We start from the raw sequence: 17,295 nt of genomic DNA, 5'->3' as shown, positions 1-17,295 counted from the left end.
GATGGCATCTTGCTGAAAAGTGCTCTAAAGCACAGGTTTAACTCTGTGTGAGCCTCTTCCAGCTGAGCCCGCAGAGAACGCCGCTATTGTGAGGGCCAGAGCCCTCCTGCCATGCCAGCACACGCAAAGGCTGACGTTTCATAAGCTGCCTGCCATCGGGAGGACAAAGTCCCGTTGAGTGGGCATTGGCTCTGCCTTCCCTTGCAGATAGCAAGGGATCAGCTGAACTCGAGTTTGGCAGCCTCCCACGGTATGGCACAAGGCTAGCCAAGCATGTGAGGCAAAGCCATTATCAGTGTCCTGCTCCTAACAAAGTGAAGACATTCTCTTTCATCTCAAACTAATATTTGTCCCTGTTCTTTCCAAGCAGAGGAAAAAAGAGGCGCGCTGTGCCAGATCCCCTGCTGTGATACGTATCTCCTAATCTCTGGCTTGTATGGTTACAGGGAGGCTGCTGGCTTGGGAAAACACTTAAACATCCGAATCCAGGATAACATCCTGAAATCAAGGTGTAAAGCAGAAACAATAAATAAAGGTTCTTTGGGAAGGAGGGAAGACAAAATTACTTAATTCCATGTGTTTTCCCACCACAATGACTAAGGAAGCTAAGGTTTACAGAGGGCAAGAGAAGAAGGCTGGTCCAGTCCCTTCTAGGAGACAGAAGGTGCTGACTGCCCAAATTCCATATCCTGCTATCTCCTCAGCTGACTTTATCACCAGAAGAAAGAAAGATGAAATTCTAGGATTTTTCTCAGCACTTTAGTCCTTATTTAGGGCACAGACTAAGGCAGCCTCATGAGTTAGCCAAGATACTGAGCACTGAAAGAACTTCTTTCTGCAGAGAGTAATCCTAATTCTGCATGACCTTTGTGTATTTTCTTTATAACTTGAACCTATCGATGAACTAGATTCACTTGCATTTCTACTTAAAAATAATCCACCTGTAAATACTGACCTAGAGCTAAGCTGAACCTAAGTGATATGACATGAGACACCCTGCTCCTGCTAAGATGCTGAATATTTTACACAGAGCTGTTCTGGGAATCTGCTTGCATGTCTATTTGCCGTGATGCAGTGGAGATGTTGAGAGTCCACAAAGCGCTGAGCTGCGAGGTCCTGGTTCTAGGCAGGCAAAACAGGATGCCTGGTTACAGAGGGATGTCTGTTCCTCTGCAAAGGTTAAACCAAGACTCTAACAAGCAGGGAGGCAGGGGAGAGACACAGCTCAGGGCATCACTGGGAACTAGTGCAGAATGATCTGAGGATGACCAGATTGCTCTCATATCTTCAATTATGGGAGGTCTCAAGAAATCCCAACGGAGAAGGCACTAGAGAGGATTTTGCTGTGTGCTTGCAGCTCCCTGAGTCAGTCAATTTTGGAAATAGAGGACTAACATTAATTTAGCACATTTTTCAGTTAGCTCTTGTCCAGAACCAGCTGATGACACCTGACCTCTGAACCACTCAGAGAGGCAGAGAGGAAAAAGAGAGGAAAGCTCCTGTGTGGCTCATGCCAGCAGTAAACATACAGAAGTGGAAAGCAGGTGGATTACAGATACCAAGAGGTAGGCTTCAAAACAGTCTCAGGTCTTTTGCACCTATGTCTCCCCAGTACTGGAGCTATTTCACATCCAGCCAATTCAGAGCACTGGCAAGGTGTGCTTTGCCCCCACTCTCTGTGGAAGGATGTGCCCTTGCTTGCTTCAGGAGGGAATGAAGGAGTGCAGTGAGCCTGAAGCAGGCCAGACTTTCAGCTGTACCTTTTATTCATGTCCAGGCTTTCCCTAGTCTTTGCAGATATGGGCCACTTCATACCATCTCCCTGTGTTACTGTCTGGAGGAGGGGATGGGGAGCAGAGTGAAGGAGAGCTGGTATTAAAATGGACCACACAGCCCTGGAGCACAAGGTGTCCTTTAGTCACCAGCTTTCCTTTCCCTTAGCAGCCCACTGAATTTTTGCAGGTTACTAAAGACCTCTGACACAGCACCTGCACCCCGGAAGCAAAGGCAGTGCTTGGCTGAGTGACTCTGGAGGTGTGAGCAGGTGCCTTGTCAAAGGGATACATCAGGAATGCAGAGATACATCAGGAATGCAGAGATGCATCAGGAATGCAGAGATGCATCAGGAATGCAGAGATACCCAGCACCATGCAGGGGATGAGGCCCAACATCACAGCTAAGAGGTTACAGGGCAGGCTGGGCAGGTGTGTGCAGCCTGTGGGGTCACGGGTGAGGGAGGTGACCACAGCACAGCACTGCTGTGGGGTGTGATACATGACAGGGAGTGGGACAGGCCCTCACATCCAGCTGTGGCACATCTCACATCAGCAGACCTGCAAAACACAGCTAGCCAGCTTTGGAGCACATGCACATTTCTTGACTGCTCAGTCTGTTCCAGGCACTCCTGCATCCAGGGGACAAGGGTCACTGCAGTCCTTTCACAGGGTGCCAGTGAAGCAATAGGGAAAGAGCCAAGGTAAACCCTTGAAGAAAAGCAAGAGCCACCACAAACACAACTGACTGAGCCCAGCAGGAGCAGGCGTGTGCTCTGTGTTGTCCCTTCAAACAACATTCAGAGAAGTAGTATTATAAGCCAGTGGCTGCCTCCCACGAGGCAGGAGTCCTGGCTGCCATGGCCAGCCCTGCCAGTCGCTTTGCTTTTCGGCTTTGCCTAAGCCACATGACCTCTATGTTTCTCTTTCTCTGCTATTACAGCATGTGGCAAAGCAGAGGGACTCCTTCCAAAACCTTTGCCCTCTTTGAGAAGGCAGCAAAGGACCAACTCAGCTTTGCACTGGCCAGCAAACACAGGGATAGCAAAATGCCTGCATCAAGTATAGAGGCTGCCTTCAGAAGTGCTTGGAGCAGTGATCCTCAGGAATTAAATCCCCAGGGAAACTGCCACTCTTGTCCATCTATTTATTTCCAGCCACAGGGCTCTGCCTCCACAGCGCCACTATGCTGACTGGTGAAAGGCAGAGACTTGAGCACATGGTACCTGGACATTAGGGGCACAAGCCAAACATCTAAGATACACCTGCGTCTCATGGCTTGACTCACCCCCTGCCAGTATTTCAGTTCCTATCCCTCAGCCAGGGCCCTCCTGCAGCCAGTGGACTCTCATCTGCTGGAGTCTCAGCCCATGCACCCCTTTTACCACAGCACATGTCCTTCATGGGACTCCCATGTTTGCCAGGCTGAGCAGCCACAGGGGAGAGACCCTTTCCCCTCTGTGTGAGAGAAAAGGCTTCAGAAAGCCTTCACAGCAGTGACACCAGACCAACTCTCTTCTCTCCCCTCCCAGAGCTGAGATGATGGGCTATTTCAGCAAAGGGGACCCTTCCCTGGGTGGCTGGCATCTGGGGATCTCACATCTAAGTCTTCATTTTTTCCTGTGTGTCAGTCAAGTGAAACTAATCACAGATGCTTTTTAAAGCAGTAGATGCTATCTCACCAGAGACTGTCTCCTTAATTGTGTTGCTGGTTGACAGCCTGCCAGGGCCTCTGCACCTCGTCCAGGAGTTAATATTTTATCTAGAAGTTCAAGGGAAGCTCACTGGAAATTGTGCTGGCCTTGAAATGCCAAAGGTAACTTGCAAATATTTCCTTCCGGACCCTGAAATGTTGCTAGTAGAAACGTATTTTCTGAAAGAAGATGGCTCCAGACCTAGGCTAACAGCTGGGGAGATTATTCATGGAAATCAGTGCCCTGAGGCTCTGTATCACTTTCATCTGTCTTTCCAAAACCCCCCACCTTTATGGAGACCAAATGCATCACTCTTCCAGGGAGGTGAAATGAGAGCAGCTCTCCAGCAGAGGAAAATGTGCTCATCCTGAAAAGGTTTCTTTGTTCTCATTGCACGGGATCGTTTTTCTACTGTGCAGCAGATTTATGTGAGGAACAGCAGTGGCAGAGGGCATAATGACTCCATTTTGTTTAATAATTAACTCACATGGTCTCCGGGTGCCACGCGTTCCAGCAGACGCTGCAAGGCAGTCAGGCTGTGCCAGGGAGAGAGCAAAGCAGCAGGTGGGCAATAAGGAATAACCCATTTCTCCTCCTGCTCACTGATGTTGTACCCTGAGCACTTCTGGGTTCTTCTTACCTGAAGTGTGCTGTCCCAACAGCTCTTAGAGCTCTGCAGGCTCAGAGGATTTTACCAAAACAACTGATACTGCGGTGAATTTTTTTGATGGGCAACATGTAGCAACTATTTCAAAGAGCAAAGCCAAACTACTCAGCAAGAGTGAATGGAAGCCAAAATTCATCTCATTGCATTTTTCAGCTGCCATCAAGAAGTTCTGTCTTTCAACCCATCACTGTTCGGTTTGCAAATGGCCAGGAAATGCTTTACAGTGAAAAGATACATGCTTCAGAAGAATTTGCTGGAAACTTTTCACCAAACTTTTCTCAAATTTATTGCCAGTTCTTCAGAACCAGATAATTTTTGGAGAAAATATGTTTTCAAAGAACTTGCCAGTTTGAAATACTGCTGGGGGAATCCCTTTTCTAGGTATCATAACATTTAGACATTTTTTTTAAAGAAAAAAATTTCACTACAGATATAAAATACTTGGTTGTTAAAAGCCAGAAGGCTAGATATAGTAAAATGGTTCTAAAAAGACCATTTTAAGATTAGTGAAATAAAATATTTCAAAAAGGCCTTCCTTTCCCCTAGCAAAATATCAATTATTTGAAAGGTTAGAGATTTTAACTTTTTCTCCAAATATAAGATAGGCCTCTTTCCACAATATCTCAAACCTTTGGGAAACGAGAAATCTATTTTCTGCTCAGCTTGGCTTTTAGGAAAGCAGAAAACAATAAAGTAGAATGGAATTTGGCTGGGAAAAAACCCACAAAAATCTCAGCCAGAATCCTTTCCTTGAGTGAAAACAACCCTAAGGTTATGAGAGACACTTGCAGTCAAAGCTGAGGCAGCTGTAGTTTTAGCAGCACTTCCCTTCCTGACCAAACGCCTGAGATGCCATCAAGTCCACATTGCCTGGGACCTGAATTCTGTTCCTATATCTCTGTCTATTTTAAGGCATATCCCATACATGGTCCTTTCAGCTCCTCACAGTCAGGAATGTGGCTCTTCCTGGAAACCACCTGCTCAGGGAGACAGCTGGGCTTTTACTGAGGGTGAGATCTACGCTGCAGCCCCTCCTGGGTGGGTTGAGGTGTCTTCCTCACAGGGTTTCACATCCTCAGCGCTCAGGACAGAGTAGCAAATGTGGGAGGCACTTTGGTTTACACAATTACAACTTATTACCAGCCCTCAGGCATCAGATCATGGTTCAGGTACAACTTGACACCCACATTCTCCCCACCTGCCTGACACGAGCTTCCTTTGCAGGCCTCCTCTGCCCTCTGCACTCATCAGGCTGTGAGTCCTGCTGATAGCTGGGGCCAGGTGACTGCTGCTCCATGTCCTGTGGAGGCTGCCAGCCAAGCTTTGTCACCCTGCCTCTCCAGTGGTCTGAAATGACCTTCAAGGGATTGGCTGCAAGGTGAAAGTACACTAGCAGGTTGAAGCTGGTCATTCAACATCCAGGGATTAGAGCAAATCGGCAAACAAAGCTGGTTTGATTTGTCTGCAAGACATCCTTGTCTAAAAGTCAGGTCTGTAAGCCCCAAAGCAGAAGCTAAGAAGAGCCAAGGGCCAAGGTAACGCAAGTTCAGAGGACTGGAGGACTCTCTACTGGGCTGCCTGGAACAAGGATAAGAGCAGGTGAGAAGTGGGAGAATAGTGTTGCAGACCATGTCTAACTGGGTACTAAAGTGTGAATGCCAGTCAATGCCCTATCTTCTCTCCTACAGTCAGTCCCACAGAAATTCTGTATGATGGCATCATCCTTGGTTCAAAGAGGGAGAGAAAAAGTCCAAACCACCTCGGTAATGGACAAGTTCCAGAAGAGATCCTTGAAAATCCTCCCCCAGCTGAATGTTCTAGTAACGTTCTAGTGGTTCCTGAGAGCCTTAATACAGATTTTATCTGCCCTGTGACTGCTGAATTGTATCATGTTCTTTTATTTACCTGCTGAGTACCTCAAGAACAGACTGCACATTGGCACCCCAAGATCATCAGGTGGTTGCTTAATTTCTTCAGAGGAGGGTTGAGTGATCTGGGAAGAAGAAAGTATGGAGGATCTCAAAAGACCTCCACTCCCTGCTTTTTGGTTTAGCAGCACCACATGCCTCCTGCAATGCCAGGTCTGTAAAGGTGGTGCCCAAGCTCAGGGCATAGTGAGGAATTATAGCTAAAGTTCTCCCTCTTCAGTCCTTGAACATGCAAAGGGTGGCTCCACAATTCCTCCCAGGGCCAACCAGCTCAATGATGTGTGACTAACACTTTCATTGACCAAAGACCAACCACTTCCCTCATGTGACCTTACATAACTGTTCATCTATTTCGTTAATGAATGGAGCTTGAGAAAATTTCCATTGCCCAAGGCCCTTAGGGGAAAATGCGTGAGCACCGTCTCCACCTTTTGTGTGCCGATGTGAGATTTTCCTATGGATTAACTGAGTACAGTAGCATTATTTTTTGGTTGCTGTCATTGGTGACTGAAATGGTGAGCTGTCAGGTGCCAAGGGGGTGGGAAAAAAAAAAGAGTCTCTGCCTGAGCCAGAGGAAACAGGAGACTCCCCCTGCCAGGAGGAGCAACAGGGATGTCATTGCGTCACCAGTGTGGTCAGGGACTGTACCTATTCCCAGGCAAAAGCTGCTCTGTTTACTCAGCCCTGAGCAGAGCCAAAACACCTCCCAGCTTCTCCTCACTCCCTGCACAGATCCAGCAGTGCCAACCTGCTGGTATCCTGGGGCCAGACCCAGTCCTGGGGCTGGAAAACAGCTCTCTCTGGCCTGCCATGGTCAGGATGGAGCAGTCTGATGCTGGGTCGCAGCAGAGAGGGGTGATATGCTCCTCTCAGCTATATTGGCAGGTCAGAGGTACCCACCCCAGCATTTAAAGCAGGTAGGAAAGGGAAGGAATATGGGAATACCCCAGTATTTCTAAAGGCCCCTACCAATGCTTCAGATTTTACCATTTTCACCACTTCACTGTGGTGCTGCCCAAGACAGAAATTATTTCTATCGTAAAAGTCCTTCTGCCAGTGGAAGACTGGGTAGGGGAGAGCTCAACACCTCAATGTCATGCAAAGGTGCTTGCAAGTGCTAGAAGCACACTATTTTCAGAAATAAGATTCATGTTGTTCTCTGAGGATGTACTTTGGAACCAAGGAATATTTTGGATGTGCAGTCTGGGCTCCCCATGGTGTGGGCTATAAATCTCATGGTTTAGGAACGTTGCTGAAGCTAAGAAAATAGCTAGGTTGAACAAGACATGACTGGACAACTATGATGGATGGAAGTGGCAGCACTGAAATAATGGAGGATGCTCCTTTTTCAGTTTATGGGGAGAAAATGCAAATGTTTTTCGGGCTTCTGTAATACCTGGTCCATGTGCAATGATGAGTAAATATTTAACTGCAGAAAGAACATTCCCTTCCAGAGACTTAAGCAGCCAAGTTAATCAGTTCCAGACTATATTCAAGTCATGGGTGTCAAGAGGACAATACAAGTTCAAAAACCTCGAGGATGTTCAAAGTCTGCTATGACACCTCAGCAGTTGCCATGTCTTCCCTGGGATGCTATAAAGAAGGATATTTTCACCTGCTGAGAAAGCAGGATGATGAACTCACTTGAAGACAAGCTTCACAGGGTGGGGGAAGGACTGAAGATGTGGCAGACAGGAGTTTGAAGAGCTGCTTGTTGCATCCAGATGGTGCTTCAGGAACTTGGGAGATGAGGCTGCTGCAGCAGCTGGACTGGGAAAGCCCTTAGGCGGGTCTGGAGACATTCCCTGCCCTGGCAGCCCATGGGATGTTCACCATCAGGGTTGATGACAGAAGTTGCCACTGGTAGAAGTTCTCAAGCTTTGGAAAGTGCTCAGATTCTGCCAGATCCTTCTCTTACACAACATATTTCCAGTTGTTCTTTTATCCAAGGATAGTTTGTCCTCATCTGTCTCTCCCTTACAAAGCCAGTCTGTTCCCTTCAGATATTATACAGAGAAGGTTGTCAGTACTCATGTGCCTAATAAAACAAGTTCCTACAGATTTGATGTAGTTCATATTTTCATATATTGTCTGTAGGGCTTGCACTGCACTCCTGGAGCATTGGAAAGAGGCTTGGCTTTCAGCACATTTTCTCCCACCAGTACGAGCAGTTGATGAGCTGGGATCTTGGCTGCTCTTGGCTGCTAATTCACCTCTGGCTCCTGCTGCTGCTTTGGAGTTGAGACATCTCTCTGTGGAGGAAAAAACACTTCAAGAATATATTTCTCTTTAGGTCCATCTGTCCTCTGATGTCTTCCCCACAAAACCTCTTGAGGTTCAAGGCACATATTTTCAGTCCCCTGCTCCAGACACTATTCTCTAGAGCCTATTTTGCTTTAAGGGGCCTCATTTAAAGTTGGGAGGAGGAAGGAGGGAAGGGATTCAATGTCCATTTGGATGACTGAACATTTCTTAAGTGCTTCAGCCAAAGCACTCAACATTTACTATTTGGGGTGTTTTTTTGTTCGCAGTCAAGAGTCAAGAATTTTGTCATGAAATTTCACTCTTTGTGTATTATTCAAAGCTCAACTCCTCCTAGAGAAATGACAAATCAGAATAATGGTAAACTCAGTTCTGGCTACAAAATAAAAAAGCATAAGTCCGTGTTGCTATTTCTCACTTTGGATTTAAATCCTCTGGACTGAACAGCCCTTACCAGGCACTGTGTAAAATTTTTTCCTAAAATAAGATGACAGGGGTCAGGGGCCCAAGCTAAGCTGATTAGCACAGCTAAAGCCATATCACATTGCTACAGTGGGGTCATATGATTGATCACTGGGATAAATATTTAGGAAGCTTCCCAAGGGAAGGGGAATAGACGGGACTTGCCATGGAAACCAGGCAAAATGGACAACTGGAATGTAGTAACGATGGGTCTGATACCATTCACCCAACATAACACAGATCACAAAAGCAGGGGTAGCTCTGCCATGGGCATTACCTCTGCCATCAGCTTCCCCTTTGAACACATGCTCTGCTCCACAGGACTCCGCATCACCTTCACTGACCGGCAGGATTTTCAGCAGGCGGGACAGAGATGTTGCTCTGCAGTCACACACCCCCATCCTGCCAGGCTTTTCTGGCTCAGGCCACTCCCGCTCCCCTTTCCCCACAGCCAGGGCCAGCACGGTGCCCACTGTGGAAGGGCAGTGTGCTCACCAGCAGCACAAGGGCACAAGGGACCTTCTGTGAGGGGCACATGGAGGAAGTTTTAAAGGGGCTCTGAGAACCCCCAGACCATGACAGTGTGTGAGCAGTGTGGGGGGGAGAGCGTGGTGGGCTCCCCTCAGCCCCCGGGTCCTCTTCTAGGGCCAAGTTGTGCCCCTTGGTGTGCCAGGGCTCTGCTAGGACGGTGCTGACTGGCCTCAGGGACCAGAGAGGCCTCTGGGACCCCTCTGTCTACCATAAATGATGAGCAGCATCCTGGCCTGAGCCCAGGCCTTCATAAGCACAGCCAGGGCCTGGCTCAGCCATCAACCCACTCACCATGAGGCACCCAGAGCCCTGACATGAAGAGTCTGAGCTCCCTCCATAACTCACAGCAACCAAAAAGATCACTGGGAGGGCTGAAAGGCAGGAGGGAGGGAGGTACTGCCCCAGTGACCACCTCACAGCACTGCTGCAGCCCTCAGGAAGGCTTCTTTGTTCTGCTGAGACCTGGGTACCTAAAAGGCACAGGAGCAAAGGCAAGGCACAGGAATTTAGAAGGATAAACATGAAGACAAGGAGGTTGTGGGCAACGGAAAGTGAGCACACACTCATTGTTTTTGTTTTCCAGACATCTGGTGCTTTTACAACACCTTTCCCCCATCAAACTTTAAAAAAGAAGCCACCAGAAGTTAACCTTCTCCTCTAACCCCGGTTTTACCAGCTCTCATTTCTTCACTGTTTGCCTTTCCTGCCTTGTTGCAGACTGAGGTTGTTTGCCAGAAAATAAGACAAAGGCTCGTTGCTGCCAGAATCTGCCCTTCCAACAACAAGGAATAGCAGTAAGTGAGCAAGTAGGAACACACAGAGCTGTACAGAGAGCAGAAGAGAATGGCTCCTATTATTTTGGTAAGTTGCTGTTGACTTTGAGGCAGGACTCTCAGGGAAAGGTAACAGCTGGTGTTAGACAAATGATACAGCTAGAGAAAACAGAAGAGCTTTTAGACACACAAATCCTTCTTCTGGGCTGAAGCAAAAGGCTGTAAACGTCAGCCTAAGCACAGATTTGAAAAGTTTCCTCTAAGTGTCTCTCTTTGGGGAAAAAGGAGGCTTCACAGGGAAAGAACTTGCTTTTCGTCAGGGAGCAAAATGGACTGGATCCTCAATCCCAGCTCTTCCGCATTGGGATGGCGCTTCCCCACCTGTAGAAACCATGGCTGTTGCTGAATCCACCAAACAAAACCTGTTATGCTACTGCACTCCCAGTAGTTGTGAAGCATTGGCAGATGCTCTGCCCCACTGCATCGCTGCAGCCGTTTGCAAGTGCCTCTCAGACACAGACTTGTGAAGTTGAGCTGCAATTTACGCTGGCCCCAGAGATTTCAGGTCAGCCTATGCAATCGCTTAATTCAGTCTTTGGTGCAAACATTCATTGTATTTTACAAAAAAAGAGGAAAGAGCAGCATGTAGGGAGAAGCACCAGGATTGAGCAGAGCTAAGGAACTTTATTAGAACTAGAAGAAGCAGGTGAATTAGAGGAGGCTGAAAATGCTTTTGAGCTGAGACATGATGACGGTCAACGAAGCAAGCTATGCTCTGCCAGGTTGCAGGGTCAAGCAGCAGTAGTATATTAACTAATGATGTCAAAATGGCCAAAGGACTGGTGTCAGGTACAGCAGACAGTTCTGGGATCTGTACATCTGCTCGGTTTGAACTGCAGCACCATTTGTCCTTGGGCACATGCCTTGGCTTTGATATAGCACAGTGGGGTTCACACAGGAGGCTGCACTCGAGTATAAGCACGTTGTGTGTCATGGGAGAAAGCCACCAGCCTGTGGGTGGCAAACTCTGTCCCTGGGATTGGTGCTCAGCCACACAATTTTCCTATTGCGCAGCATGGACCCTTTCTGACTTGCTGTCTCAGACCTGCCTCACCCTCTGCCTTCCTTCTGTCATGAAACTCTAGAGATGCTTCTCCAGCAAGAACACTATTTTGTACAGGGCTGATCCACCCTGCTATCAACAAGCAGGTGTCTCGGATAGTAACAAAAGAACCAGCATCAATAATGGAGAGGGGAGAGAGAGATAGAGGTGCAATGAAGTGGAGAGAGGGAAGCCAATCAACCTAATGAAATAAAGTACAAGGTTAGTGAAGGGCTATTTATAGACTCCAACTGGTTCAGCCTCGTGCACTTAGAGGCTGGTTCAAACTGGCTCCTTAACAGCAGTAATAATCATTACCGAAAAGAAAGAGGAAAAAAAAAAAAAAGTGAAAGCTTGGAAAATTCACTGCCGGAGGTAAAGCTTTAGAGCTGGGTCTGGCTAGAGTCAGAAGTAACTGCATTACTGAGAGATTGAAAGGTTAATAGGAAACCAGCTGACACTGAAAGGGAACAATTAGAGAGGTTAAGGGGCTTAATATTAGATTAATGGTTGCCTGGAGGAGCAAAAGCAGAGATTTCAGGAAAATGGCAGAATGGTGTGCAGAAAACTGTTTCACGGATGAAGAGCCCCAGGTCTGCTCTTGCCACTCCCTGGATAAAATGGAAGAAGGTGGCTCTTCTATTCCTTGTCTGTCTTGCTCAGTCTCCTGTTTTCATCTTTCTCCCTCTTCTCCTGTTTGTCTCTTGGAGTGTCTTTGGGTGTGCTCTCCCCAACACAAGCACTGTCTGTGGTCCTATCATAGTGTTTTCCCTGTGTTCCTCCTCTGTCCTCACACTGTCTCCATAATAAAATAATGTTTACTATTCCCATGGCCCTTCATTCCTCCCAGTGTGCTGCTCTCTGGAGGCGGTGGGTCTCCAGAGCCTGGAGGCTCTCTGGGGTAGTGGGAATAGACACTTTTATCTGCACTGCCTGTAGCCAGGACCAACACTTAACAAGAAAGAAAAAAAAAAAAAAAAGGTTGACGAAGATCAGACGACATATCTGTTCCCCAGCACATTCTCCACAACTAGATGGACAATAATGAGTCTGGTCAGGTCCCTGACTACATAAGATAAGCTGTTCTCCCTTCCCCCACATTATGAGAGGGGTAGCAAAAGATTTGGGGTGAACTCACCCTGCACCACTCTGAGGGACTCCTGAGACCCAGAGAGAGATTCTTCCCTCCTACACCTTCAGTGGCTGCTGCACTCAAGAACCCTCCCAAATGCCTGGCCCTTGGTGGCTGCTTCTGTAGTCAAACAAGTGCAAGCTGACTGGATCCATTTTAATCTTACACTGCTTCCCAGAGTACAGCCTCCCCTTTGAAGATCTCTGCTACAAGATTAGAGTGCAATGCTCTCAACATTTCCTTCTAGGGCTGTAAAAGCCAGGCTGGCACTCCAACACTTTGCAGGCACCTGACAGAAAAGTTTCATCATTTGTGATAATGACAGAAAATGTCCCAGCTTAGAGAAGTTATGGTCATTCATGGGATATTCACCCCAAAGACTTAAAATACAGTGTTCTGGCTTAATGCAAACCTCTCAAGGTCATGGGGTCCTGAGGAGAAAAGACCAAGGAAGCTCTGACTGGCATCAGAAGGTAATGTAAGCTGTTTGCTTCTTATATCCATGACAGCTGAGCACTGATTTCTGCTTACCAGCTGGGACACTGCTAATCAACAGAAAGACCAGAAAGATGACTAGAGAAGCATTCACTCGAGGATTCATCATGAGGATGTGTTTATCCTCAGGTCTCTCTTTCAAGCAGCCTTTTCTGCTTAAGAGAAATGAGCCTGAAGGGACAGGTCCTCCCTGTCACCTTCCCATTCTACATAGGAGCACTTTCCAGACCTAAAATAAACCTCCTCTATGAGCCTGGCCAGCCACATCCCTGGAGCTGCATGTCTGCTTCAAAAGATCTGATATGCTCTGAGTACTGGCCTCTGCCAGAGCCTGGGGGTGCCCATCACCTGCAGCCTGAAATGCCCCAGAGGTCAAAGCAGATTTCAGCTGAGGTTCCTGAAGTACTGTACAAACAGCCATTAATCCTCAAACCATCCCTGGGAGCCAGACCTGTAATTATTTAGCTCACCATTTATCTCTGGAACTCTCTGTGCCCGTTCTCCCAGCCTGGGGATGAAGAGAGGTAAAACAATACCTACCATTTCATAACAAACTGCAAATTAAATCGGCTGCAGCTCAGCTGTTAAGGGAAATGTTACCTTTTCCATGATCACCTCCTGCAGGCAAGTGCAACAGCTATTCTTTGACAGCTAGGTAAACTTTGACCAAAAAAATTAAAAGCTCTGAGTGAGACAGCCAGCAAGTGGCAAAAGATTTCCAAGAGCAGAAATCAGGAATCCCATCTCTTGGTTTCTTGATTTATCAACTGAATTGTCTTTGCTCCACCCCTCACTCCCTTTAAAGGTGACCGCCGAAGAAAAAGAAATGCCACCTATGCCCTTTATGTGACTTTCTAATAGATTAAGGAGCCTGTAGGATTTCAGTCCAATGGAAAAAGATTAAGCGTTTTTCCACTTGTTTTCTTACATTAGAAATGCAGGTCTTCCGGAGCCTAGAAGTCTCCAGTCTGTCTACATCATGACAAAACTAGGACCAAACAAAGACAAGAGGGCAAGAACGGGGTGGAGAAGGGGAGAGGAGATGGAGCCAAACTCACGACGTGCTGTTTGCAAGCAACAACTGCATAAACACAGTAGCAAAACGGTGCACAAAATATCAGTAAGAAATTATGTGTTATTCAAGAGTTGATTTTCCTGCAGCTCCAGCCAGGGTGTGAGAATCCACAGAGGTCAAACTCTGAGTACCCCAGGAGATCTGCAGAGCAAGAGGAAAATAGAAAGAGATCCTCATACTTTTTTTTTTTTTTTTTCCTTCTCAAACAGAAGCCTTAAGTGGCCTGATATCTCAAAGAAGACAGACCCAGCATACAGGAATGAGAAGAACTGGGTAGTAAAAGCAGACCAATGGCTGTCCTTTCTCTGCCTCCTGTGTTGGCCAGATTCATGCAGAGGAATCCCTGGAGAGGAGATGTTGAAGGGAAGGAGCATGGGGATGGGTGGAGTAAACCAGTGAAACAAAAGGCAATTACAAAGTAAAGCGGAGATGGAGAAAGCGACAGAAGAACAGGGCTGGAGCAAATGTCAGCACACAAAGGAAATGGTCCCACTTCAGTCCAAAAACCAGAAAGGTCACTCAGATGGTGTCAAAGGGACAAAGCTTTCTCTTTGTCTTTTCTCTGCCCTCTTCATGCAGCTCCATCCCCTACCTGTTCCAGGGAGGCAGCAAGATCCCTGCTCTGGTCTAAGCCCAGAAGGCAGTAAAGGAAAATTTCAGTCAGTTCCAGCTGCATCTGTTTAAACTACCTCTGTGGCTGGGAAGTTTAATTAGAGCTAGTCTGCAATATTCAGGCTTTGCACTGCTTTAATAGCCTGGGATCAAAACCTGTATGACCAGAGGATGGAGTGAAGGGCAGTGAGGGGTGGGAGGGGGGGGACAGGGGATGTTGCAGCTGTATTGAAAGAAGTGCAGTTGCACAGGTCCTGTCTAGATGTGGCTGAGGAGTACACAGATCACGTTTGCACAAGGGCATTTGGTTGCAAGACACTGAGTACTTCAAGGACTAAAATCCAATTCAGTAAGGAGAAACCTTTCCTCAGGAAGTGTTTTTCCAATTCTTTGCAAGTAGCTCCTCCAGAAACCTCCAAGCACAGAGCATTAAATAATCATCTGTTAAAATTACCTCCCTCCTTTGCAACTACCTGCCAGCATCATTGCTATCTCTATGTATCCTGAAATCCAGGAGAAGTCCAAGAACTGCCTGCAGTAACCAAGTGTAAATCTTGTGTCAGGAAGCAGGTAAATACACTCCAAACTGGTGCCTTGAGCTATAAGGACACAATCCCCCATTAAAGGAAACTGGAAGGGATTGCGATGAGATCTTTGTCAAATGCTACAGCAGCCAAGCAATTGCTGATCTTAGAGCGGTGCCTGCTGGCCAATCATATCAGAAGCACTTGGAGATTTTTCCACAGGGGACAAAGTTGCAGTCAAGTTCAGGGATACATTTCTAGGGAAGAGGTGCATGTCCAGCTCTGCTGTGCTTCTGCCAGAATTCTGCCATCCAAGTTCTCACCTGCTGCAAACAAGCTGTCCTAATTTTGTGAATCAGCCTGCTATTTACTTCTATCAGATCTCCAGCCCCACACTGTTGCTTGTGTGGGGAGCAACAACTCCCCACACAAGCAACTCATGAAGGTTTTGTTACTTTCAAGCCAATCACAAGGTAATTGATGTCTTGATTGTTTTGGTACAATTGTTGTTGTCTTGACAATGCAATTCCCTGAAAAGTTCAACTTCTCAAGAGTATCATCCCAACAAGATCCTTAACCTGTTTCATGTTGGATGCTGAGAACATAAGACACTTCACATCACTTAAAGCTTTTGAAAAGTCTGACATTTTACATACCTTTGCCATACAGAAACATGCTCAAAACAGCAACAATGCCACTTGTGCAGGCTGGGTGGAACAGCTGCCAAAGCCACTGTGACACACTGGGCAAAGAAATGATGTTATGGGTGAAACAGCTCTGATCACAGAGGCATTGTCTTGCACCTTGCATGCCTACAAATAGAAAAATACAAAAAAAGATGAAATTACAATGATATAATTCTCTCCGGAGATACAATGTAGCACTCTTATGCCAGCATAACACATGTATAACATGGTATTAAGCTGGAATTAATCTTCAGCCTGAGGATCTGGAGACAATTTAGATATGAACAAAAAAAAAAAAAAATAGGCAATGTATCTTGTAATTCCTGAACTTATGAGGGAAATAGGTTTCCATCAGAGGGTTGGAATTATGTTCCCCCAAGCCCACAGTTCTTTTAGGTAATGACACACACCTCTCCATACACAAACACACATGGACACAGAGCTCTACTCTGAAGGTAGGAGTTTAAAATGTCTGGTAAGACATTTAAGACTGGTAATGGCAGAGGGTTGTATCCATCTTCATGGGTCTTCCAGGGGCTGAGACAGCACAGAAAACTCTCTCTTGGACCCATGTTTTCTCACTGATGGCAGGTGGGGCAGCCTCAGGTAGAGATTTCCCATTACTCACATTTGTTTGCTGTTTTGCTGCACTTGAACTAGCAGTGTCATGTTTTACATCCTCAACATGAGCAGGCAGATGGAGGTGGGAGGTGGGCAGGCAGACAAAAACAACAATAAGGTTGCTAAATGCCTTTCTGAAGAACTGGATATTATCTATACATCTGTTTGAGCTCCCTCATACTGTACATAAACCAAAACATTCAGCTGAATATGTATTTAAGGTAAACACCAGCCAAATGTCTGTGTTAAACTGACAACTGCACAGATTTGAGCTGTCCTACTCTCTCAGAAAGGACCCTCTCCCCACATCTTCTCCAGCTTGGGAGATGGTCAGATGCTATGATGTGAGCATTATAACTCAAAAACATCTGAAATAAAGTGAATTAAAAAGCACATCTCGGGTTATGGACAAAAGACTGTGGGCTACACAAAGTTAATGCAAAAAAATCAAATTAAATGTTGAAGCAGATAATTTTTCTACCAACAACATCAATCTGCTGAGAATAAAAGTCCATTTTCAGAATTGGGGGGAATAAGGGAAGACTGCAGAAAATACTTGATTCAGCAATCTCTAGTCTTTCAGTGTTTGACTTTGCTGCTGCAATGAACTTCTGTCCTAATTTATTTGGCTTCAGAAAAATGGAACTGAAAAACAACCAGATGATAAATAATTATTAATGTGGAGCACATTACTAGTGATTACAATACTCCAAAGCACCGTATGCATGTTACCACTGTGACACCATAGTAATTAGAAAAAGCATATTATGAGTTCGTTAATATACTCCAGAGTTGGCCAGAGGACTTTCATATTTAATCAGTGCTGTTCAGCAAAATTCATGATTCAGAGCCATGGTGGAGCCTGAGAACTGTAGTCTGGCTGCATTCCACACAGTTATTTACTTGGAGATATTGTAAGAGTGATCCCAAATCAGGTATTTTTTCCCGTGACATTATTG

General features: G+C 46.4%; 1 long non-coding RNA gene across 1 annotated transcript; it reads left to right on the top strand.

Moving 5' to 3' along the window:
• Positions 1-5,032: 5,032 nt before the first annotated feature.
• On the top strand, positions 5,033-8,120 carry LOC111938972 (uncharacterized). Its single transcript, XR_002869136.2, has 2 exons — positions 5,033-5,732; positions 5,822-8,120. It is a non-coding gene; the product is annotated as an uncharacterized LOC111938972 (long non-coding RNA).
• The last annotated feature ends 9,175 nt before the right edge of the window (positions 8,121-17,295 follow it).

This window comes from Cyanistes caeruleus, chromosome 3 (assembly GCF_971803275.1).
Source record: "Cyanistes caeruleus chromosome 3, bCyaCae1.hap1.1, whole genome shotgun sequence".
NCBI classification, from domain to species: domain Eukaryota; kingdom Metazoa; phylum Chordata; class Aves; order Passeriformes; family Paridae; genus Cyanistes; species Cyanistes caeruleus.
Note: the sequence above shows the minus strand (reverse complement) of the source record. Positions and strands in the feature narration are given on the sequence as shown.